General features: G+C 37.6%; 1 protein-coding gene across 11 annotated transcripts in view; it reads right to left on the reverse strand.

The window, feature by feature from the left end:
- Positions 1 to 25,818, reverse strand: part of CEP57L1 (centrosomal protein 57 like 1) — a 73,226-nt gene that overhangs the window by 27,318 nt on the left and 20,090 nt on the right. For 2 of the 11 annotated variants that reach the window (XM_045080229.1, XM_004753474.3), the window contains exons 2-3: positions 16,341 to 16,429; positions 15,318 to 15,448 (exon numbers count right to left, since the gene is read on the reverse strand). The exons of 7 other annotated variants lie outside the window; for them this stretch is intronic. The gene's annotated coding sequence lies outside the window, so the exon portion shown is untranslated. The remainder of the gene's footprint in view (positions 1 to 15,317; positions 15,449 to 16,340; positions 16,430 to 25,818) is intronic. 2 more of the 11 variants (XM_004753475.2, XM_004753476.3) reach the window with 1 other exon arrangement.

Here is a 25,818-nt window from a genome sequence, read left to right on the forward strand (position 1 = left end):
TTTGGGGACATTTGCAGTTAGTCAGGTGTGAGATGATGCTGCATTTGGATTAGGGTGGTGACAATGGAGATGAAGAGAGTGTACAGAAGCAAGATGCATCTTGAAGATTAAGAGGAGAAGAAAAGGAAGAAACCAAGTTTTCCAGCTTAAATAACTGGGTAGATGATAGTGTCTTTCATTAAAAAAAACAAGGACTGGGGCGCCTGGATGGCTCAGTGGGTTAAAGCCTCTGCTCAGGTCATGAACCCAGTGTCCTGGGATTGAGCCCTGCATCGGGCTCTCTGCTCAGTGGGGAGTCTGCTTCCTCCTCTCTCTCTGCCTGCCTCTGCCTACTTGTGATCTCTGTCAAATAAATAAATTTTAAAAAACTGAAACAAAAAACAAAGACCATGACTACTCACATAGTACTGACATGTGTCAAACACCAGTCTAAGTGTGAGACATCTGAGTTAAATTATGAAATAGGTAGCTTGTTAGAAGAGTCTAAAGCTTGGAGGACAGAACTAGTATAGAAATACAAAGAATGGCATTGTCAGCATATGGATGGTATAGAAAACCACAGAGAATAGAAGTCACCTAAAAGTAAGAGTATAAATAGAAAAGATTTCAGGTGAGGAAGGAAAACGAGAAAGAGAAACCTGTGACAGAAAAGAACCATAAAAGTGTGATGTCAGAAATAAAGAGAAGAGGGGCACCTGGTAGCTCAGTTGGTTAAGCAACTGCCTTCAGCCCAGGTCATGATCCTCAAGTCCTGGGATCAAGTCTCTCATCAGGCTTCCCTTCCTGCTCAGAGGGGAGTCTGCTTCTCTCTCTGACCCTCACCCCTCTCATGCTCTCTCTCGAATAAATAAAATCTTAAAAAAAAATCAAAACAAGAAAAGAAATAGAGAAAGAAGGCTGTAACAAGGAGGGAGTAGTTTAGATTAAAAAAAAAAAAAGGCAACTGATTTTGAAAAGGAAGAGACCACTGATGGTATAATGTAAGAACTGGAGACAGTTCCAAAGGCTTCATACTAAAAGAACAAGTAGAAGAAGAGAAACCAGCAAAAGACAGAAATTTTATTCAAATTAGGATGTCCTTTTGCAATTATCTGGCTTAAAATGACCCAAGACTCATAAACTGTGTCCTGTCAACCATACTGTGAGCTAACTTGCCAAAAGTCACAGTGCAAACAACTGTACCCATCATTCATTTGCACAGAATCAAAACTTTTCATTCTTGAAAACTTCTGTGGCAGGAAAGTACATTACATACAATTTCACGGACTGAATTCATTATTCCCCCAAAATTCGTATGTTGACACTCTAACTTCCAGTATTTTAGACTGACTATGTTTAGAGATAGGGCGTTAAAAAGGTTATTAAGTTTAAACAAGACTCTTAGGATGGGCTCTAATCCAATCTAACTGGTTTCCTTGGAAAAAGAGGAAATTTGGACATACAAATTAGGTACCAGGGATATGCTAGGGATCCGGAAAAGATCAAGTAAAGACACAGTGGTAAGACAACCATCTGCAAGCCAAGGAGAGAGTCCTTAGAAAAAACCAAATCTACTGACATCTTGAGCTTGGACTTGTAGCATCCAGAACTGTGAGAAATACATTTTCTGTTGCTTAAGCCACCCAGTCTGTGGTATTTGTTTTGGAAGCCCTAGCAAACTAATATACTGACTGCAACTTACACCTTTGTTTCACAGTGAATGAAACACAGGAATAGTGACAAGGACATAACAACAGATGCCTAAGGTTTATGCTATTTAGAGGACATGATAAAGTTATTTGCAATTTAGAGTTTCCTACTTGATGTGAAACAATTACATAACCCTACCTTGATTTATTTTCCCCCTATAACTTACCTTTAGTAATTTCATTTTTTTTTAAAGATTTTATTTATTTATTTGACAGAGAGAGATCACAAGTAGGCAGAGAGGCAGGCAGAGAGAGAGAGAGGAGGAAGCAGGCTCCCCGCTGAGCAGAGAGCCCGATGCGGGACTCGATCCCAGGACCCTGAGATCATGACCTGAGCCGAAGGCAGTGGCTTAACCCACTGAGCCACCCAGGCACCCAACCTTTAGTAATTTCTTAAGCTTAATAAATTGAATAGGAAATTGTTAATGTGCTACCCTGTATGCAATAATTTAAAATGATTAAAAATGCCCCAGCAAAATCAAATGGGAGAATAAAACTAAAATCATGCTTTTGACTCATATTCATTTAATTTATATGTATTTGTATTAGTTTCTGACACAAATACTAGCATTTTTTCCTAAAATATTATAAACTATTTATTTCCTCAATAGTTTATATTAAAAATGAAAGAATAATGCTGTGGAAATAAAGTGTCATTCATCTCCAAAGACAAGGGAGACAAAAACAAAAAGGAACTTCTAGGACTTCATCAAGATAAAAAGCTTCTGCACAACAAAGGAAACAGTCAACAAAACAAAGACACAACACACAGAATGGGAGAAGATATTTGCAAATGACACTACAAACAGGGTTGATATCCAAGATCTATAAAGAACTTCTCAAATTCAAACCCCCAAAACAAATAATCAAGTCAAAAAATGGGCAGAAGGCATGAACAGACACTTCTCAAAAGAACACACACAAATAGCTAACAGACACATGAAAAAACGTTCATCATCATTTGCCATCATGGAAATACAAATCAAAACTACAATGAGATACCACCTCGCACCAGTTAGAATGGCAAAACTTGACAAGGCAAGAAACAACAAATGTTGGAGAGGTTGTGGAGAAAGGGGAGCCCTCTTATACTGTTGGTGGGAATGCAAGTTGGTATAGCAACTTTGGAAAATAGTGGGGAGTTTCCTCAAAAAGTTAAAAATAGAGCTACCCTATAACCCAGCAAATGCACTACTGGGTATTTACCCCCAAAGACACAGATTTAGTGAAAAGAAAGGCCACTGCACCTCAGTGTTCATCCAGCAATGTCCACAATAGCCAGTGGAAAGAGAAGAGATGCCCTTCAACAGACAAATGGATAAAGAAGATGTGGTCCATATACACAACAGAATACTACTTAACCATCAGAAATGATGAACACTGAACTTTTACATCAACATGGATGGGACTGGAGATTATGCTAAGTGAAGTAAGTCAAGCAGAGAAAGTCAATTATCATATTTTTTCACTTATTTGTGGAACACAAGGAATAGCATGGAGGAAATTAGGAGAAGGAAGGGAACAAAGAAGGGGGGAAATCGGAGGGGAAGATGAACCATGAGAGACTACGGACTCTGAGAAACAAACTGAGGGTTTTAGAGGGGACAGGGATGGGGGATGGGTAACCCAGTAATCGGTATTAAGGAGGGCACTTACTGCATGGAGCACTTGGTATTAAAAGCAAACAACAAATCATGGAACACTACATCAAAAACTAATGATGTACTGTATGGTGACTAACATGACATAATAAAAAAAAAAAAAGAATTTAAGTGTCATTGAAAACACCACAGCACTGTAAAATTAGAAAAATATGACACATTTGAATTAAAGGGACATAAATACAGGGACATATAAATAACTAATCTGAAGGTTATGGTACAATCAAATTCAGGTAACTTTAGAATACAGTGCAATATAGAATTTTTTTTTTTTTTTGGATTTTATTTATTTATTTGAGAGAGAAAGAGAGAGCATGGGGATAGGGAGTGGCAGAAGCAGACTCCTCACTGACCAGGGAACCTGATACAGGCCTCGATTCCAGGATCCTGAAATGACCTCAGCTGAAGGCAAACACTTAACTGAGCCACCCAGGCACCCCTAGAGTCTGGTTTTTAAAAAACATTATCTAGGGGCACCTGGGTGGCTCAGTGGGTTAAAGCCTCTGCCTTCAGCTCAGGTCATGATTCCAGGGTCCTGGGATCGAGCCCTGCATTGGGCTCTCTGCTTGGCAGGGAGTCCGCTTCTTCCTCTCTCTCTCTCTCTGCCTGCCTCTCTGCCTACTTGTGAGCTCTGTCAAATAAATAAATAAAATCTTAAAAAACAAATTATCTAACACTTTCCTCCAAAAAGTATTAAGAGGGTGATAAAGGATGTATTTCAAGTTATTTAGTTTGAAACAATGGGGACTATATTCAAAATGTTTGAGAAGTCCATGGTACCATAAATCTGTATAAGTCATAAATATTTGGGAGTTCTAGAATTGACAGGGAAATTTCATATATCCATTTAAAATTTAGATCAGCTGCAATCTTCCTGTTTTATAGATGTAGAAGCCAAAGTCCAGAGACACTAACTAATTACTAATCACATAGCTCAAGTTTCCTGCACTCCAAAATCCATGGAGCTCGAGAAAAATATTCTCTCTTAAGGACTCTGTTTATATTTATCTAAACAGAAACTACCCTAATGGAGTGTCATCAGGAAAACGCCTTCTGGAAAAAAATGGGACGTTTAAGAAACACTGAATCATACATAGAATCATGTAATCTTGGTAAAGCCTAAGAGCATCTTAGAGGCCATCTATTTTCTAAATGAAATTTCACAAACTTATTCTCACACTATCTTTAACAAGTCATCTAAGCTCTGCTATAGGTCTCCAGAGAGACAGAACTCACTATCCTCATGCTGAATTCAAAGTTGCTGTCTCTGGTTCTTATAGATTACACAGATTTTGTGAGGAAAAAAAGTAGGGCTTCTATACTTATTGATAGAGAGGTTGCATTGAATATTGACTGTGGTAACTATTATATTACATATTGAATTCATCTAACAAAAACTTGCTGCAGAATTTAGGATCATTTTCAAACTTCAAATTTCATCCCTGTATCTGAAAAGCCTGTAAAAGAGTAATCCCATCCCCTAACTGAGGGCAAAATTGATAAATCAAATAGAGATGACTCAATCATATAACTGATAACTTATTTCTGATTAAATCTCAGTAGAATGGACTAGATCCAGATTAGTACAGCTGAATTCTAATTTAGGAGACAACTCTAGTATGTTCTGGTCACCAGACCAGCAGATCCCCTTCTTCTTAATAACTTAATAGAGTTAAAAAAAATAATTTACCATATACATAATACATACACGTATAGTTAGAGGAATTATAACAAAACAAACTTTTGTATATCCATACCTAGATTAAGAAATAGTGTGATAGGGTGCCTGGGTGGCTCATGGGTTAAGCTGCTGCCTTTGGCTCAGGTCATGATCTCAGGGTCCTGGGATCGAGTCTCGCATCGGGCTCTCTGCTCAGCAGAGAGCTTGCTTCTCCCTCTCTTTCTCTGCCTGCCTCTCTGCCTACTTGTGATCTCTCTCTGTCAAATAAATAAATAAAATCTTTAAAAAAAAAAGAAATAGTGTGATAGTGCTGTTGAAACCCTCTCTGTGTCTTCCCCATTTCTTGCATTGACTTTTGTGTTGCTCATTTTAATGCCTGTTAAGTTTAGTCATATTTGTATGCATCCTTACCAATATATTGTTTGGTTTTGATGGTTTTTAAACTTTCTATTAAGTGGAACCGTACTTTTTTCATTCAAAATATCTTGGTATTTATGTTGGAACATGAAACTGTATGGTATTCATTTTCACTTCTGTATAGTATTCAATTACAGAACACAGATCCTAGAAGGCATTAATTCCCATCACCCCCCTCCAGACTCATATAATACTATGGTTCTGAAATTTTAATTTTTATTTTAGCTACACAAATTAGACAATATTGCTTTGATTTATAAAGTCAGTGTTTGTTATATTCACCTACAAGTTTTCTTTGCTCATTGTGGTGGACATTATGATGCACTGCCTGGATTCCCTTTCAGGAATGTAAACTCTTCCCAGTTCCTGGGAAAGCTGCCAGAAAGTGGCTCTTGGGCTGCTGGCCCTCTTTGGGGATTGCTTTGTCTAGAGAATACTGTCTCATCTAAGGTCAAGGCTCCTTCCAGGGGCAGTCCACATCCAATCAGGGTAAAAATGCCTGACCCTCTTGTCCCAAGTCAAGTCAACAACGAAGGATCACCCATCTCCAGAGCTCCCTATAGTAGTAGTGAAATCTTAGTTGGGTCTTCGCCGAAGCTGGACTTTTCTGCCTAACAGTGCTTCCTTCTTCTCCCTTCTACATGTACTGATCCCAAGAATAGTTTCTAATGAATGTGTATACTTGGACCTTTAACTAGGAAAATACTTCAAAACCAGTATTTAAAGCAATTTTCTTCAGAGAAGATTTCTATTTGTTTCTGCTAGGTCCATAGGGCACCCCAAACTCAACGCACCATTCAATAGCTTTTATATTGAGGTTTTGTTTTGTTTTTTGGTGCAGTATGAATTCCAAGTCCAATCCCACATGTGATTAGGAAAGATTCTTTTGTCCACTTCATCCAAAGCCAAAGATGAAACAAACAGTGTCATTCTGAAGAGCAGGTTATTTTCCTGTCATTAATAGGTTTTTTCCTTTGGGGATCCCAGCTTTTTACACTGCAGTGTCCAAACTTACGAGCATGCCCATCAGAATTTGTCCCTCGCCCCATGCAAGCAGAAATACCTCCTTAATGCCCAGGTTCTGGGCCATCAAGGATCACAGAAGGTGTCCTCAGGGATAAAATGGGCTCTAGGGCTCATTTATCTCTGTGGAACTGGGTTTTCTCATTACATACAGCCTTTGCTTCCAACTCAGTCATGCTTTTCAAAAATTGTTTTAACATTCTATACAGCATTTCTATGTTCTTTACCAGAGGAGGTTTCTCTGAACATCTAATCTGCCATGCGGCTTGAAAATGTAACAACTTCAGACATATTTAAGAGATGCTAAACGCTTTAGACCAACCAGTTTTTTTTTTTTTAAAGATTTTATTTATTTATTTGACAGAGAGATCACAAGTAGGCAGAGAGGCAGGCAGAGAGAGAGGGAGAAGCAGGCTCCCGGCTGAGCAGTAAGCCCAATGTGGGGCTCGATCCCAGGACCCTGAGATCATGACTTGAGCTGAAGGCAGAGGCTTTAACCCACTGAACCACTCAGGTGCCCCAAGAAATGTCAAAAAAGTCTTAAAAGACAATGACATTTCTCAGGATATCCTGAAGAAAGCAGAATTGAGAAAATATCTGTACATCCATGCTCATAATGGCATCATTCAATAGACAAAAGGTGGAAGCCACCCAAATATCCATCAATAGATAAACAAAATTTATATACATATAATGGAATATAATTCAGCCTTAAGAAAAAAGAAATTTTGAAACATACTGAAACATAAACACTAAGGACATCATGCTAAGTGAAATACACAACCAAAAAGACAAAATAATGTATGATTCCCTTATAAGTGGTACCAGGAGTAGTCCAGTTCATATTAACAAAAAGCAGAATGGTGGAAGGGTAAATGGGGAGTTATAAAGATTTGGTTTTCCCAGATGAAAAAATTCTGTAAATTGGTTGCCTAACAATATGTGGTAGGGGAGAAAACAGGTTAAAAATAAGATATGACTGAATGGGATCAGTTCCATAACAAAAGCGTACACAGAGTGCCATGGGAATACAAATTATCTAACTCTTCCTGATTGATGGAGAAATAAGAAAAGCCAGAACTAATTTAGAATTACAGCTTTGAAAGGAGTTTAGGTAAATATGCCAGAGTGGACATACACACTAATTTGCTCCCTCTTGGAAACACACTAAAATAATACTAAAACACTTTTTTAAAAAAAGGTATCAACCTGCAAGGACAACAACAAAACTCTGGAAAAATCGAAAGCAGATGTGCAAATAGTAATAGAATGAGCTAATGCAAAAAGGCAGTCTCCTAACCCAAGGAAGAAAAGTGACTTTTAAAGTTTACTCCGCAAAACCTCCAAATGGCTTGGGACAGAGCTGCACCTCTGTAAGGTAAGAGTTAAGATAGAGCCAAACACTAGAAAACAGTTATGAAAGTTTACGTTAGTAAATTGTATGCCCAAACTCTCTTTGTCTCTCTATGAAGCCAGAAGACTACTTTATCCCCATCTGGGAATAAGACTAGAACTTTTGTTTTATTTTTTCTAAAAGGGAACGACAGAGTGTCTCTGTCTGAATTGAGGGACTCCCAGCAGAGATGAGGGTGGCACCTGACTCAAGGCAGGAACATTCCAGTTCTCAGAACACTGGTAGTCTAGATTATATCCAAGTGGAGATGGGAATATCCTGATGAAGGGAATAGGACTAGTCCAAGTTAACAAAGATACTAAAGATGATAAAATAAATGGATTGTATGGATTTGGAGTTTCCAATCAGTTTTTCAGTACCTGACTCTGAGATTTAAGTTGTTTAATCAAGCCTTACCAGACATTGAGGGAAGATATGAAAGACAGAGACCAAAACAAGCAAACAAGAGGCTTAACAGGACATGAAATTTGGAAATATTTAGTCAGATAGGATGTAAAATCATTGAGGGACATGACAGACCCTAATGAATTTGACTGGAGCACAGTGAATAAATGCTAGCAGTAAGAGATGGCTAAAAAGGAATGTAAGGGCCAAACCATAAAGGACTTTGCACATCACATTGAGAGTCTGTCTTCCATAGGATCAGGCAATGGGGAGCTAATGAAGGATATAAAGGAAAATAACATGATCATGTTTACGTTCTGACAAGATTATTCAGGTGGCTATGAGATAGATGGACTGGTGGGGGAGAAATTATTAACAGAGGGACAAAGAGGTTGCTGAAGCAATTAAGACAAAGAAAAATTTAGGTTTGAATTAAGACTGGAGTAGATGGGAGGAACATAAAAGATACTGAGAAGATATAATCAAAAGGACTTAGGAACCGACTCGATATGTGAAATGGGAAAATGGGGGAGAGGCAAGAATAAAAAAGTGCTCCCAAAATTTTCACTTGGGCAAGCGAAGAGATGGCAATGGCATTCATGGAAATGAGAAATAATATAAAAGGAGATACAAGTCTATTGGAAAACAATGAATTCTATTTTAGATATGACAAGTTTGAGGTATTGGAGACAAAGCTATTCAGCAATCAGAATGAAATATCGGTCCGTGTTAAGGCAGGCGGGATAGGCTAGATCTAGAGACATAAATTTGGTTATAAATCAGATCACCAAGGACAGTATAAAGATTAGCAATTTTCAGTGTGTGTGTGTGTGTGTGTGTGTGTGTGTGTACAAGGAAAGCAGTGGCTGAGATTTAATGCCTTTGTTTATTAGAGAGCTACTGTTACCTATCCATTGTGGTGCCCCACAGACACATTTAGGGAAAATGAGGTCCCAATAGTTTATTTTTACTTTTGTCTCTCCAGCCTCAGGATACATATCTAGAAGTTGTTACAGCCGATGTCAAAGAAGTTACTGCCTGTGTTCTCCTCTAGGATTTTAATGGTTTCCTGTCTCACATTTAGGTCTTTAATCCATTTTAAATTTATTTTTGGGTTTAGTGTAAGAAAGTGGTCCAGTCTTCCCAACACCATTTGTTGAAGAGACTTGTCTTTTTTCCATTGCATATTCTTGCCTGCTTTGTTGAATAGTAACTGACCTTATAGTTGGTGGGTTCATTTCTGGGTTTTTTATTCTGTTCCATTGATCTATGTATCTATTTTTGTGCCAGTACCATACTGTTTTGATATCTGTAGCTTTGTAATACAACTTGGATCCAGAATCATGATACCTCCAGCTTTGCTTTTCTTTTTCAAGATTGCTTTGGCTCTTCGGAGTCTTTTGTGGTTCCACACACATTGTAGGATTGTTTGTTCTAGCTCTGTGAAAAATGCTGTTTGTATTTTGTTAAGAGATTGCATTAAATGTGCAGATTCTTTGGGTAATAGAGACATTTTAACAATATTTGTTCTTCCAATCCACAGCCATGGAATGTCTTTCCACCTCTTTGTGTCTTCTTCAATTTCTTTCATCAGTGTTTTATAGTTTTCAGAGTACGAATATTTTCTCTCTTTGGTTAGGTTTATTCCTAGGCATCTTATGGTTTTTGGTGCAATTGTAAATGAGACTGATTCCTTGATTTCTCTTTCTGCTGCTTCATTATTAATATATAAAAATGCAACAGATTTCTGTACACTGATTTAGTATCCTGACTTTACCGAACTTGTGTATCAGTTCTAGCAATTTTTTGGTGGAGTCTTTGGATTTTTTATATAGCATATTATGTCATCTGCAAATAGTGAAAGTTTGAATTCCTCATTGCTGATCTGAATGCCTTTTATTTCTTCATGTTGTCTGACTGCTGAGGCTAGGACTTCCAGTACTATGATAAATAACAGTGGTGAAAGTGGACATTCCTGTCTTGCTCCTAACCATAACGGAAAAGCTCTCTGGTTTTCCTGATTGAGGATGATATTAGCTATAGGTTTTTCATATATGACTTTTATTATGTTGGGGTCTGTTTCCTCTAAACCTACTCTGTTGAGGGTTTTTATCATGAATGGATGTTGTACTTTGTCAAATGCTTTTTCTGTATCTATTGGGAAGATCATATGGTTCTTATCCTTTGTTCTTTAATGTGGTGTATCATGCTGATTGATCTGCAAATATTCGGCCACCCCTGCAGTCCAGGGATAAATCCCACTTGATCATGGTGAGTGATACATTTAACATACTGCTGGATTCGAATTGCTAGTATTTTATTGAGAATTTTTGCACCCATGTTCATCAGGGATATTGGCCTGTAGTTCTCTTTTTTAGTGGAGTCTTTATCTGGTTGTGATTTCAGAATAATGCTGGCTTTGCAGAATGAGTCTGGAAGTTTTCTTTCCACTTCTGTTTTGGAATAGTTTGAGAAGAGGTATTAATTCTTCTTTAAATGCTTGGTAGAATTCACCTATGAAGGCATCTGGCCCTGGACTTTTGTTGGGAGGTATTTTTACTACTGATTCAATTTCTTTGCTGGTTATTGGTCTGTTCAAGTTTCTATTTCTTAATGTTTCAGTTTTGGTAGCTTACATGTTTATAGGAATTTATCCATTTTTTCTAGGTTGTCCAATTTGTTGGCATATAGTTTTCCCTAATATTCTCTTATAATTGTTTGTATTTTTGTGGTGTTGGCTTTTATTTCTCCTCTCTTATTTGTGATTTTGTTTGGGTCCTTTCTCTTTTCTTTTGATAAGTCTGGCTAGGGTTTATCAATTTTACTAATCTCTCAAAGAACTAGCTCTGGTTTCATTGATCTGTTCTATTATTTTTTCAGTTTCTGTATCATTTATTTCTGCTTTAATGTTCTTCTGCTGCCTTTAAGGTTTCATTTCTTGTTGCCCTAGCTTCTTTAGGTGTAAAGTTAGGCTATTTGAGATTTTTCTTGCTTTGTGAGGTAGGCCTGTATTCCTCCTGGGACTGCTTTTACTGAATCCCAAAGGTTTTGGAACATTGTGTTTTCATTTTCATTCGTTCCCAGGTGGGTTTTTTTTTTTTTTTAAATTCATTCCTTTATTTCCTGGTAGACCCATTCATTGTTTAGTAGCATGTTGTTTAACCTCCATGTATCTGTGGTCTTTCCAGATTTTTTCTTGTTTTCTTTCTAGTTTCATAGCATTATGGTCAGAAAATATGCATGGTATGATCCCAATTGTTTTATACTTGTTGAGGCCTGATTTGTGACCCAGTATGTGATCTATTCTGGAATTGAAAAAAAAAGTGTATTCTGCTGCTTAAGGATGGAACATTCTAAATATACTTGTTAGGTCCATCTGGTCCACTGTGTCTTCAAAGCCATTGTTGACTTTGGGCTTAGATGATCTGTCTGTTGATGTCAGTGGGATGTTAAAGTCCCCTACTATTATTGTATTATTATCAATTAATTCCTTTATTTTTGTTATTAATTGTTTTATATATTTGAGTGCTTCCATGTTAGGGGAATAAATATTTACAATTGTTAGATCTTCTTGGTGGACAGTCCCTTTTACTATGACACAGTGCCCTTCTTCATCTCTTGTTAGTCTTTGGTTTAAAATTTACTTTGGGGGCGCCTGGGTGGCTCAGTGGGTTAAAGCCTCTGCCTTCGGCACAGGTCATGATCCCACAGTCCTGGGATCGAGCCCCGCATCAGGCTCTGTGCTCAGCGGGGAGCCTGCTTCCTCCTCTCTCTCTCTGCCTGCCTCTCTGCCTACTTGTAATCTCTGCCTGTCAAATAAATAAATAAAATCTTTAAAAAAAATAAATAAAATTTACTTTGTTTGATAGAAGTATTATTATTCCAGCTTTCTTTGGATATCCGTTTGCATAACAAATGCTTCTCCATCCCCTCACTTTCAATCTGCAGGTGTCTTCAGGTCTATGATGAGTCTCTTATTGGCATCATATAGATGCGCCTCTTTCTATTTTTTTAATAATCCATTCTGACACCTATGTCTTTTGGTTGGAGCATTTAGTCCATTTACATTCAGAGTAGTTACTGATGGATATGTATTTAGTGCCATTTTATTACTTGTTTGTTTTTGTTTCTGGAGATTTGTCCTGTTCCTTTCTAGTCTTTGTCACTTTTGGTCCTTCCTTTCCACTCAGAGTCCCCTTTAATATTTCTTGCAAGGTTGGTTCAGTGGTCATGAACTCCTTTATTTTTTGTCTGGGAAGCTCTTTATCTCTCCTTCTACTTTGAGTGATAGCTTTGCTGGATAGAGTATTCTTGGCTGCAGTTTTTTCCCATTCAGCACATTGGCTACCTCATTCCACTCCTTTCTGGTTTGGCAAGTTTCTGCTGAGAGATCTGCAGCTAGCCAAATGGGTACTCCCTTATAAGTTAGGGACTTCTTTCTGCTTTTAGGGTTTTTTATCTTTATGTTTTGCAAATTTAATTACATTATGTCTTTGTGTTGGCCTGCTTTTGTTGATTCTGAGGGGAGTCCTCTGTCTCCTGGATCTGGATATGTTTCCTTTCTCAGATTAGAGAAGTTTTCAGCTACTATTTCCTCAAATAAATTTCCTGCCCCCTTTCTGTCTCTCTTCTTCTGGGATTCTTTTAATATGAATGTTATTATGTTTGATAGAGTCACCAAATTCCCTAGGTCTATTCTTGTGTTCCACAACAGTTCTTTCTTTTGTTCAGCTTCAATATTTTCCGTTATTTTATCTTCTATATCACTTACTCATTCCTCTGCTTCTTCACTTGTGCTCACTGCATCAAGTCTGTTTCGAATTTCAGTTATTGCATTTTTCATTTCTGACTGCTTTTTAACTCTTTTATCTCTGTAGTAAGGCCCCCCTGCCCCGAAATCTTCCACTCTTTTCTCAAGCCCAGAGAGTATCCTTATGATTGTTACTTTAAATTCTCTATCAGGCATGTTACTTATATGTTTCACTTAGGTCTCTGGCCATGACCTTATCTTGTTCTTTCAAGATGAATTCCTCTGTCTTGGCATTTGTCTTAGTCTCCATCTTCTTCTGTGGGTTAAAAAAGCCTGTTCTGTTTCCTGCTCCTAAGAGTAATGGCTTAATGAAGGAAAGGTCATGTAGTGTCCAGGGCCTGGTGTTTCAGGGTAAGTTTCTAGTGTTTGCTGCATGTACTCTGCTGCTATGTTTTGGCTGCTCTATCCTTTAGGCCAGTTGTATGCAGAGGCTCTCCTTGCCTGCAATGGGCAGTGTTGTGTCCTTGGCCAGAATGTGGTATGTTTCAACTAGGCATACTCTGGTCTACTTGTTAAATGAGACCTGCTACTACTTCCAGTAGAAATAAGCCCTGCAGAATTCTCTGGTGATGTGGGCAGGGGTTTCTGCTGATCTTCTGGGGAAGGGGCCCACCGTGCTGGCACTGAGGCAAACTTGATCAAGCAGGGCAGTACCAACGAAATGCAGGGTTGTGGGACTTGGTATAAGCTGGTTAGGCAGCCAGTTTTGGCGCTGTACTGATTATGACAGGTGTCTTTGTGTTTATGCTGAGGGTGGGGAGGGAAATGATGCCCGCCTGCTCCTTTGTCCCTAGAGAGGGGACTCTGTGCCCGTTGCTCTCAGAAAATCACTCCAAGAAGAGCAAATAATCTCCTTTCTGTGTGTCCTAGGCATTTCTCAGATCACTGTTTCCATACTATCTGGCTCCAGCTTGTTTGCCTTCTCTCTGGGGGCAGCGCAGTGCCCTCCTGGATCTAGCCAAGCCAAGCCTGCTGACCTTGAAGACTCCAGGCTTTAGGCATGTGGTGTGGGCAGAGGCGTGTGCTGATCTTCTGGGGGAGAGTCTCACCATTCTAGGACTGAGGGAGGTTTGACTGAGAAGGACTGTTGCACCAGAGCACAGAGGTGTGGGATTTGTTGCAAGCAAGCTAGGCAGCTAGTGTTGAGGTGAGCTGCCCTCCACAGGTGGCTCTGGGTTTACGATGAGGAGTGGGGGGGAGAAATAGTGCCCACCTGCTCCTGCTCCTTTGTCCCTAGAGAGGTATCTCCTGAAGCTATCTCTCAGGGGCAGCTCTAGGAAGAGTGAATTATCTCCTCACTGTGTGTGAATTCCTCACAGGCGTTCCTCAGATGGCTATTTCCACAGGTCTGCCTCTGGGTTGTTTGCCTGACTTCTTTGCAGGAGCAAGGCAGTGCCCTCAGAGCTCTATCCTAGCCAAGCCCTGCTGACCTCTACAGCTCCAGTTTTTGAGCCCTGCTGGATACAAGAACTCAGGAAAACAGCCCCTCCCATTTTCTTTCCCAGCCAATGGCTTTGGGGAAGTGCTCTTGTGCATTCCTCTCACATTCATTATCTTAAATGAGTCTGGAGAGGAGAAATATGATTATATGAATAAAACCATATTGAAGTTTTTTTTTAAAGAATATAAAGTAATGCCAATCTTCTACAACTATTTTATAAATTAAAACAGAGCATCTAATTGTTATGTGAACAGTTAATTCAACTCAATGCCTTGTAATAAGAGCTGATTTCCAAGCAAACTTATCAATTGCTGAATTTAAAATATCTAGACTTAATGAACATTTTATCTAATTAGAAAGTTAGAAATTTCCTTATTGAATCTGAATCCAGTAAGTTTCAGACTTTACAATGTCTGAGATCACTTAAATGATTAGACTCCCCATCATCTTTACCTGTAGTTTTATCTTGAATATTTAGTTCATGAGAAAATCCTTCTGATTTAATATAGAGTAAATAAAGAAGAACATAAAATTATATAATTACAGTCCAATTTTTAAAAGTGATAAAGCATATATAAAAGACTATTAAATATATTAAAATGTTAATAGATGAAAAAGAGACCGTCATTTTTCTTATTTCAACCTACTTCTACATTGTTTATAATAAATACATATCAGTTTTATAATAACAAGTATTTTCATGCAAATAGTTTCCTCAACTAGATTTCTGCAGAGGAAGAAAATAGCTGAAGATGTACAATATTGATAATTTATATGGATATGTGTTGGGGCACTTACATCTCATTTTTAGGGGTCTTATGTCTCCTATATCAATAGAAACTCAGGGAAGGCAATTATGTTTATTTCTTTTGTAAGTTCCTGCAGTCCAAAATGCTGTGTTCTGCAAAGGGGCATTGTATCCTCAGGGCCTAATCAAAGAAAAAAAAAATTGTAAAATGAATCCCCTGAAACTAATTTGTTAGATTAGCAACTTTTCCCTACTACTCTATGCTAATATTTGTTATGGTTAAATCCAACAATTTATAAATACTGTCTTAAGTTGTAAAAATAGTAACATACTGTACCTTGGTATGTATTTTGTATACAATGTTTTATTATAATATTTTACTTAAGTAAGCAAATCATAAATCTTAGGATTTTAAATTATTACTGGTAATATTTTTTCAGAAAGTTCTAACTTTCTTTTAAATCAGTTATTTTGAAAGAGTTTCAACATTCTTACAATGTTCATTATATTTGTCTGTTGAGCTTAAATCTGTTTCTAACCATGTTTCCTTAGAAAGGTTGATGGCAATATTAGTAAATGTATAAAGAACTTAGAAATTTGAGTCAACAAATAATGAATTTTAAAGCTAACAGTGCTCATATTAATTGTCACAAATTCACTTTGTTAGCCTATTACAATCTGCTCCCACCCTCCCCCCCACCCCAGCCAATATCCACATACACAAATTGGGCACATTCAATGGCCAGAATTAATTACAGGAGTGCAATGATTACTCAGGCTGCCCAAGGAGGGTGAGCTGTTGGACAATTATAAATAATGAAAGCTCATCTACATAATTGCCAAAATTAATTTCAACTGGTTTTAAAAGAAATATTTCTAAAATGTTTAAGCTACTTTCCTTCCTTTTAGGCCAAGTATACTCTATACAATTTGATCTTTGGGATGACTTAGGATATTATCATAGCTTTTTAATTATATACTATGATACTTGGAGAACCACACTGATACTTCCTGGACGGTCTGTCCCTTCACTGGAAAGCTCCAGACTTAGATTTTGTTTTCTGTCTTTTCACCTCTTGCTATTTCCTGCTTTCCAGTCTGCTTATGAGCATCTGTGTACTTGTCTCTAATAGAGTATCCCTCCTCTTTTGGGTTTCTTAATCTATAGCAAATAAGAAAGAACAAAACAATTAAGTCTCATTCTCTGGCCATTCAGAGATGAAAAATACATATGAACAATACTGGTAGCCCTTAAAGCATTCAGAGTTTAATTATACCACAAAAGGGTGCTATGGGAACCCAGAGGATCATCATAAGAGAATGTGGGTATTTCAGAATGGCTTTCTGGAGGAGGTAGTTTTTTTTTTTTTTTTTTTAAGATTTATTTATTCACTTGAGAGAGAGAGAGTATGCAAGTGGTGGTAGGGGGGAGGGCTGAGGGAGAGAGAGTTAGAATCCTCAAACAGACTGAGCACAGAGCCCAACTAGGGGTTTGATCCCAGGACCCCGTGATCATGACCAGAGCCAAAATCAAGAGCTGGTCCCTTAACCGACTGAGCCTCGCCCAAGTGCACTGAGGAGGTAGCTCTTTATGACAGATGAATGAATAGGACCTGATAGGCAAAAGACAGTGAGAGAATGGGTAGTGGAGAAGATCAAGTGTACAGTCAAAGGAAACAGCATGGTAATAATAAAAACAATACTTTATATTTATTGAATGCTTATGTAAATTAACTTAGTAAAATCCTCATAACATATCTATGAGGCACGACTATTCCCATTTTAAAGATTAGGAAACTGGCACAGAAAAAGTGTTTTGCCCAAGTTCACACAACTAGTTAAGCTGCAAAGTCAGGATTTGGACTTAAGCAGTCTGGCTCTAGAGCACACACTATTGACTCCCATGCTATACTGCTTGTTTATGCAAAGTTATGAAAGCAAGAGAGAATCTACTACAAGTAATATATAAAGCGGGAAGATGATAAATGAGTGTTGCAGAACAGGGAGGCAAAAACTAGCTCAAAGGAGATTTGTATGCCAGGCACGTGTTTGGATTTTACCATGTTTATCAAACCAGCAGACCGAATGGCAGGATCTGATTGCCTTTGATAAAGATTTCTGTGAGCTCTGAATGAAGAAAAACAACCAGAGGCTAGAAGTCCATTTAGGAGGCTATTCCAAAACTCTGTGAGAGGGGATAGAGACCTAAACCAAAGCAACAGAAGTGGGAATAGAAAGGAGGGGATAAGGGGCACCTGGGCTTGGTCAGTTAAGTGTCCGACTCAGCTCAGGTCATGATCTCAGGGTTGTGAGATTGAGGCCCACCCCCCACCCCCTCACCTTCGGTTCTGTGCTGGGTATAGAGCCTGCTTGAGACTTCCTCCCCCTCCTTCTGCCCCTCCCCACCCCCACTGTGCAAGTATCCATGCTCTCTCTAAAAAAAGAAAGAAAGAAAGAAAAGGAAAGGAAAAAACAAAGAAATAAAGAAGAGGACAAATTAGAGATAAATATGATGCTGAATTCATAAAATGTATGACCCAAATGAGGAAAATCAGTGATAGGGAGAAATTAAATAAAACTGTAGTCAAAGGAGAAAACAGATGGAGGGTGTTGGAGGTATATAAAAGGTTCATTTTAGACATGTTTGAGGTGCTTCTGGAACAATAACAACATAAAAACAGCCAACACTTACATTGAACTTCTCATGTGCCAGACTCTGGTCAAAGAACTTTGTATGAGTGAATCCACTGAATTATCAAGGCGACCCTCTGAGGTATTCAAATTTCATTTTACATGAGGCACCTGAGAAGCTACCTTTGCCCAAGGTCACACAACTATTAAGTGGCTGAGCTGGGACTTGAACCAAGGCAGCCTGGGTCAGAGAGTATTCTGCCTTTAATAGAGCCGCATCAGTTGTAGAGATGGATTTGGCATCAAGAAAAATGGTTTAGACTCAACATAAAAATTTAAAGTCATCAATAAATACAGATGGCAGTTGAAACCATGAGTATTCACTTAGGAATAGAGAATGCAATTAGTTTTTCTCTAAGTGTGGATACCTTGAGGGTATTTGTCAAAAGTGCAGATGAGAGGGTATCACCTAGGTCCACAGAAAAAGAACTTTGGGCCTGTTAATAGTTTTCACTCCCCAGTTGATTCTTATGCACATTCAAGTTTGAAGATCACCAATGAGGAATGAACAAAAAAATGTGTATAACAATGACATTGTGTCTTAGAAGTGTGTCTACCATAAAAATAAACAAGTGCCAAAGAACGATGCTTAAGTAAAGGCCTAACCAAATGTCTTGATGGGTCTTTCCTCAAATCTAAGCCACCATTGTTTTTTCGTGTACCACAAGAAAAAAACCCCAGAAACTTCTCAAATAAAGCTGAAACAAAAGAAAGGCTACAAATGAAGAGAAGGATAAATGGAAAATAAACCCACCATGCAGAAAGAAACAGCAAAATCTCTACCTTTTAAGTACTAGGCACCAAGTAGAGGTAATGTTAACTCAAAGACAGTTCTTACACTGCTTTATACTCTGAGTTCATACTACCTGTGAGATTAATAACAAACTCTTAAACAGAGAATTTAATTTAAAATGGTCCCAGGTTGGTAGTCATGCAAATGACTGAAGGAGGAATATGCAAAACCTCTCTGAAGTAATCCTACTTTAATTCAGGCCAATAATGATTATAAGACATATCATTATTTTAGAACTTCTCTTAAATCTGAAAAAAACTCTTAGAATCACTGAAACACAATAAATGGAAAGTCCAGCAAGCTATTCTGAATGCCCAGAAACTGGGACGGAAAGGCTAATTTCTGGTTCTCAAATGTATTCCATACATAATTTCATATGGGTATTGATTATTTTTAGTGGTAAGAACTATAAAAGGTTATTAAAAATTATAAAAATCCTTTCCCTTCCCACATTTAACAATGTTTTATAATTCCCCCAAATATAAAAATCTCACCCATAAAAAAATTACAAAATAAACTAAACAACCAACAACTGAGATCAGACTACTGCTATCCCAACTTTATGTAAATGCTTTAATATTCTCTGGGACTCTGAGAACTAGATGGCCAAGCTCCCCACAGGCCCTGGTAACTGTCCAGACACAACAGGAGAAAGAGCAAACTTTGCTCTTGCCAAGGATGATGATTTATAGTCCCAATCCAATACTCGGTATTTCATCTTTTACTCACAGGCCACAAACACACTAACCAAATATTTGTATTATAGCCAGAGCATTCTGGCCCTTTTTAAGAAAAATTAATCCCTTTTCAACAATGCCACCATAAAAAAAAATTCCTTTAGCATTTTTTATAATTTTCCAGAAAAGCTGTGAATTCCTAGTTCAGGCATGCATTTTCCATCTTTTCCAAGGACAGGATAAACACTGCACAAATTATATGCCATAGCTGTTCTGGCATCTTATAAAACTGCAATTTCACTGTATAACAAGCATATCATTATTAGAAGACTAAAATGGCGGGACGCCTGCATAGCTCAGTGGGTTGGGCTCTGCCTTTGGCTTGGGTCATGTCTCAGAGTCCTGGGATCAAGCCCCACATCGGGTTCTCTGCTCTGCGGGAAGCTGGCTTCCCCCTCTCTCTGCCTGCCTCTCTGCCTGCTTGTGATCTCTGTCAAATGACTAGATAAAATCTTAAAAAAAAAAAAAAGACTAAAATGACTTTAGAATGATAATAAGCACCAACTGATCATTGTGAGGAGTTCCCTCATTAAATTTTTTTTTTTTTTTTTTTTTTTTTTTTTTTTTTTACAAAGAAACCAGTTATTCAGCCAACCACTGCTAGCTTTTCCCTGCTTTTGATGGGTAAAGGTCCTCAAAGTCCCTCTCATGGCACAGTCCTGTCTAAAGTAACAAATACAACAATTCAAATCTGATTCCCACTCTTGTCACACCCTGCCAGAGCATCTCTTTCACTCAGGAAAACTGTTTACCCCCGGAGCAAATGTGTACTTGTATCTATGTTAGAGGGATTTTCTAAGACTGTGGAAAATGAAGTATCTCACATCCTTATCTCTAATTTAATATTCATTTTTCCATAGAAATAAGGGAATACTGGTTTTATAGTGCCACTGCTGTTCTAAGGATGTTATAAAAATAGTTTCTAGGTGGACTCTGTCCCTGTCAGCCTACTCAGCAGTAACTTTTCAGATGAAATTTATTAGCATGTACTATGTCATATTTTAATTTAAAAATTTTAATTGGCCTATAATCCCACTATACAGAAATCCCTATCAACATGTTTTTACTAAACAGTAATGTATCAGGTAATAAAACTTAAGCAGCACTAAAATGCACAAAATAAAAAGTAAAATATTTCCTACTCCTAGACCACTGATTCCCAACCATGTCCACAGCTTTCCCCTCTCTGAAGATAACAACCATCAACAGTGTCTTGAGATCAGAAAGAAAGATTCATCAGATTCATAAGATTCTAGAAGCATGGTAATCCATTTCATTACAGCATGACGGTTCATTCTTTACCATTACATCCCTTAAAGCCGTTGATAGTCTCTTGGGTTTAGTGACCAGAGACTAACTCTTTTCTTAGGCATTTCCCCCTCATTTCTCTGTATCTGCATGGTTTCACTAAGGAATATGATGTAATGGAAAGGGCTCTGGATAAAATCAGAAGACCTAGGGTTTTTTTCCTCCCCTAATACTTACACAGCATTTGTAATCTTAATTATATCACTTCCTTTCTCTTGGTTTTGAAAAATATTAACTATTTTATAAATATACAGTGGTGGAAGTAGCAATGATAGTAAACTCTCTGATATTTTCTTGGAGTTTCAGTTTCCTTACAATTTGTCCTTACAAATACTAATCTCTGAGCCCTTTCCTGGTTCCCTGTGGCTGGGCTAGCTAACTCTCTTCTTGCATACTTATATGCTTAATATATTATATTGAAATATTCTGGGACACCTGGGTGGCTCAGTCTGTTAAGCGTCCGCCTTTAGCTCGGGTCATGATCCCAGAGTCCTAGGATGGAGTGCCACATTGGGCTCTCTGCTCAGCATGAGGTCTGCTTCTCACTCTGCCTGCTGTTCCCCTTGCTTGTGCTCTCTTCTCACCCACTCCCTCTGTGGCAGATAAATAAATAAAATCTTTAAAAAAAAAAAAAGAAGAAATATTCTGTTCATGTCCTTCCCTTAAATAGCAAGCCTTAAAAACTGGAATCCAGCTTCATTCATATTTGTAATCTTAGCACTTAATTCAATAGCTAACAAATGCTTGTTAAACTGAAATGAATTAAAAGCCATGTAGGAAAAAAAAAAAAAAAGCCATGCAGAGTTCCAAGGTAAATCCTAACAAGTCACCTCAATAGAAAGTAAAAGGAAAATGTCTATGCCATTCAGACAAAAGAGAGTTCCAATGACGAACAGTAGTGTATGAGTTATTCTGCCAAAAAGCAACACAAATACCTAGGTTTGTCATAGCATTGCTCTCCTTGGTATTCAGAACTCCATATTCATAATTCCAATTCTTACACCTATTAGCAAGCTGCATATCTTAAGCACACCAACTTCTGATTCATATATCTGAAGTGAACAACTGTTCACAAAAGGGCTGATCTATTGATGGACAGAGTTGTTGACAAGCTTATCTGTAAAGAGATACCACTAAGTCTTTATTTATTTATTTACCCCTGCCCCCACCCCGTCAAGCCTTTCTTTCTTTCTTTCTTTCTTTCTTTCCTTCTTTCTTTCTTTATTTATTTCCCCGCTAAACCAGACTTGTTGGCACAGCTGCTAGGGTCTTAACATGAGAAACAGCATATGTTTTTGAACTGCATGGAGGGCAAAAGGGCAAAATCTAATTTTCCTGCCTAGCTGAGGTAGCTTAATTAAGATAATCAAAATACATTTTACTTAAAATGCACCTCTGAAAATTTGTATTAGCTTCCTCTTAAATATTCTAGTTCTTCAGCAGTTTTCAATGTGCATACTTTACTTTTAGCTGACTGTGCCAAATGCTGCAAGTGCTGAGGACCTTTCAATGTACCCCAACAGCCAAAATACAGGAGGCATAGAAGAGACCTTATGATGACTAAGCATGGGATCTTTCTTGCTCTTAAGAATTTCTCTTGCATCCAAACAGAGTCTGCCTGTGACTGTGTCTACATAATTTGCTTCATAAAATATTGAGATGACTTTTCAGGAAAGCTAATGTTAGGAATTGGCATAATTTTCAGTTTTCATTCCATTTCAATTCCCATGATATTTGCTGAGTGTCTAACATGTGTCAGATTTTTTGCTAAGAGATGGAGGTGGACAGGAAGAGGTTATAGTCTCAGGTGAAATAAATGAAATGCCTAAACAACTCAGGGTTTTGAACTTGCTTTGAACTAGTACAAATTTGGTGCCTTGCAAAAAGTAGAGGGTTGACTTCATGATGCTGATTTCATCATGACAGTTGACCAAGTTTGCCAGTCTAGTCCAGACCAATCCTGGCTAAGAAACCTAGTCTCCTTTAATATGACCAACTTTCATCCTTTAGTTAAAAGCTTCCTATCAGCTGCAAATTACAGCCTATCAGGAGGCAGAGGAGAGGGGCACCTGGGTGGCTCAGTCTGTTAAATATCTGATTCTGGATTTTAGCTAGGTCATGACCCCAGGGTCTTCAGATCAAGCCCCATATCAGGCCAGAACTGTGCTCCACAACCAGCATGGAGCCTGCTTATGATTCTCTGCTTCTCCCTCTGCCCCCTCCTCCCTTTCTCTCTTAAAAAAAGTCTCTGAAATGCTAAAAAGGGAGAAAATGACATCCTTTTTTGACTAAAGTTTATACAAATACAGATAAGTCAAAGCTGCTAAACTCAATTCTTTAAAATGTATATAGTCTTGGGGTGCCTGGGTGGCTCAGTGGGTTAAAGCCTCTGCCTTCAGCTCAGGTCATGATTCCAGGGTCCTGGGATCGAGCCCCACATCAGGCTCTTTGCTCAGCAGGGAGCCTGCTTCCTCCTCTCTCTCTGCCTGCCTCTCTGCCTACTTGTAATCTCTGTCTGTCAAATAAATAAAATCTTAAAAAATAAAAAAAAATGTATATAGTCTTACATAGTATATTCTTCGCAACTGTACTAAAAGGCAAAATCTAAAATTATCAATACTTGAAAAGTATTATAATTTACAAAACCTTTATACATCAAATTTTAACTTAGCCTTATAAAGTGGCATAATATCGTTATAGTTATTTTTGAACACACGAGGAAACCAAGGCAAAAAGATGAAGCAGCTTGCTTACTGTCATAGGTGTAATATGTGGCAAAACCAGAATTCAAATTCGGGTTTCTAGACTCTAAATATGGTGCCCTTTTTGTTTTTGCACTGCTTTCCATAAATTGTAGTTAATCCAATTTTCCCCTATATTAGCCTCATGAAAAAACAAACTAACAGATTAATTTTCCTAGTGCTATTTAAGCCAAAATTAAAGCAAGCTTGCATTCCCTTAAGTGCATACAGAGACAGTGAGTAGACCAACCAACACAGCTGCTGACAACAGACAGATGCCAACTTAAGGTTAACAGTTTTCCCTTGTATAAATAAATCCACACATAGAGAAACATGTTTGGCTGAGTATAATTCAATTTGTAAAATTTCCAAAGCAAACAAACATTACAACTATCAGAATTGTTTTCCCTTGAAATAGAACTCCTGTGGAGATAACAACTGAGAAAAACATAAAACATCTTTAAAACAAACTCTATTCTCTTCTTTAAAAAAAAATACACATACATACCCCCAAATAAGTATTTCTTTCCATTTCTCCCTCCTATCCACTAATCCCTCAACTGCTTCTGACAATGAAAGAATAAAAAATTAGCAATATTTTTTGAAGTTGGTAATTCATAACTCTTCCAAAGCCATCTATTATCTTTAATTTAAAATTATCTTTAATGTATTATAGTTTCTGTGATTTGATTTTAGTTGCCTTAACAAACATAATTTTATTTTAGCAATGTCTGCACATATCTGTCTTCCTCTATAATCCCTCAAGAGCAAGGGACCGTATCTTATTCATTATTCTGTTATCCACTGGACTTATTATAGGGTAGTCATTTAATAAGCATTTGTTGTCCTCAAATCAATAAATGCAGTAGAAATAAGTAAATACAAGACTAACAGTTAGCAAACATTTATTTATAAATGAATGCATATATTTTACTTCTATGAAATCAGGATTCACCTTTATTTTTTTTTTAAAGATTTAATTTATTTATTTGAGAGAGAGAGCACAGAAGGAGGGGGAGAGGGAGAAGCAGTCTCCCAGCTGAGCAGAGAGCCCAACGTGGGGCTCGATTCCAGGACCCTGAGATCATGACCTAAGTGAAAGGCAAACACTTAACTGCCTGAGCCACCTAGGCTCCCCGAGGATTCACCTTCAAATTATATTTGGCAATATGTTTTTTTCTTCACTGTGGGACATAAAGTAATGCTGTGCCTTATAATCGTTGGCATCTTGGATTCAATGAATAAAGTCTTTATAAAATATATACATTAAGAACATTCTTTTCGGGGTGTCTGGGTGGCTCAGTGGGTTAAGCCTCGGCCTTCAGCTGCATTGGGCTTTCTGCTCAGCAAGAAGCCTGCTTCCCCCCTCTCTGCCTGCATCTCTGCTTACCTGTGATATCTTTCTGTGTTAAATAAATAAATAAATAACATCTTTAAAAAAAAAAAAAGGAACATTCTTTTCATGCAATTGAGTAAGTAAATGCAAAGTGCTGATCATGGATCTCTAAATTACATAAAGATGTAAGGGGGTGTGCCTTACAGATGTCTCCCCTGCTCTACCAAATCAATGAGTTAGGAAAAAAATATATATATCAGCGAGTTAGGTCTTCGAGAGCCAGAACTTTATTTTATTCATCTTTGTACTTCTAGTATGTGCTCTCTAGGGGCACAATAAAGATGAGCTAAATGAATAAAAACATCTGGTCTGGGGAAAAGAATGACTGGAGGAAATGGAATGATCAATGCTGTAAAGGGAAAAAACAAATTATAAAGACAACTAGGCTTAAAGAAACAAAAAGAAACATACTTACTTTAATATTTAAAGTATTGATGATCTACCATTCACTAAAGATTCATACTATTAAACAGTATTTACCAAAATACTAGCTTCATAGGATATTAATCGAAGTTACTCCCTAAATTAAATAAATTTCCAGCAAATAAACTTGCTGAAATGGGTAACACAAAATTAACCAACTTCTTCACCTGCAAGTTTTTTTTAAAATTATTTAATATTAATCCAGATTTTAATTTTTAATATTCCACTTTATTATCTTTAACATTCTACTATCATTGTGAATTTCCAAAAGAGGGATAAAGCATGCATTTCCCAAACTTATTTGCAACAGAAACCTTTTTGGGGTGTCCTCTTGAGAAATGAGCATTCCACAGAACAGACTTTAGGTAATATCTATATACAGAATCTTCAAAGTAGCTCTACACAGAAGACAACTATCAAGATATTATGATACGTAACTGGTAACATGAAATAACAAGTGTT

The sequence above is a fragment of the Mustela putorius genome, unplaced genomic scaffold, assembly GCF_011764305.1.
Source record: "Mustela putorius furo isolate JIRA1106 unplaced genomic scaffold, ASM1176430v1.1 tig00000450_pilon_pilon_pilon, whole genome shotgun sequence".
In the NCBI taxonomy this organism is placed as follows: Eukaryota; Metazoa; Chordata; class Mammalia; order Carnivora; family Mustelidae; genus Mustela; species Mustela putorius.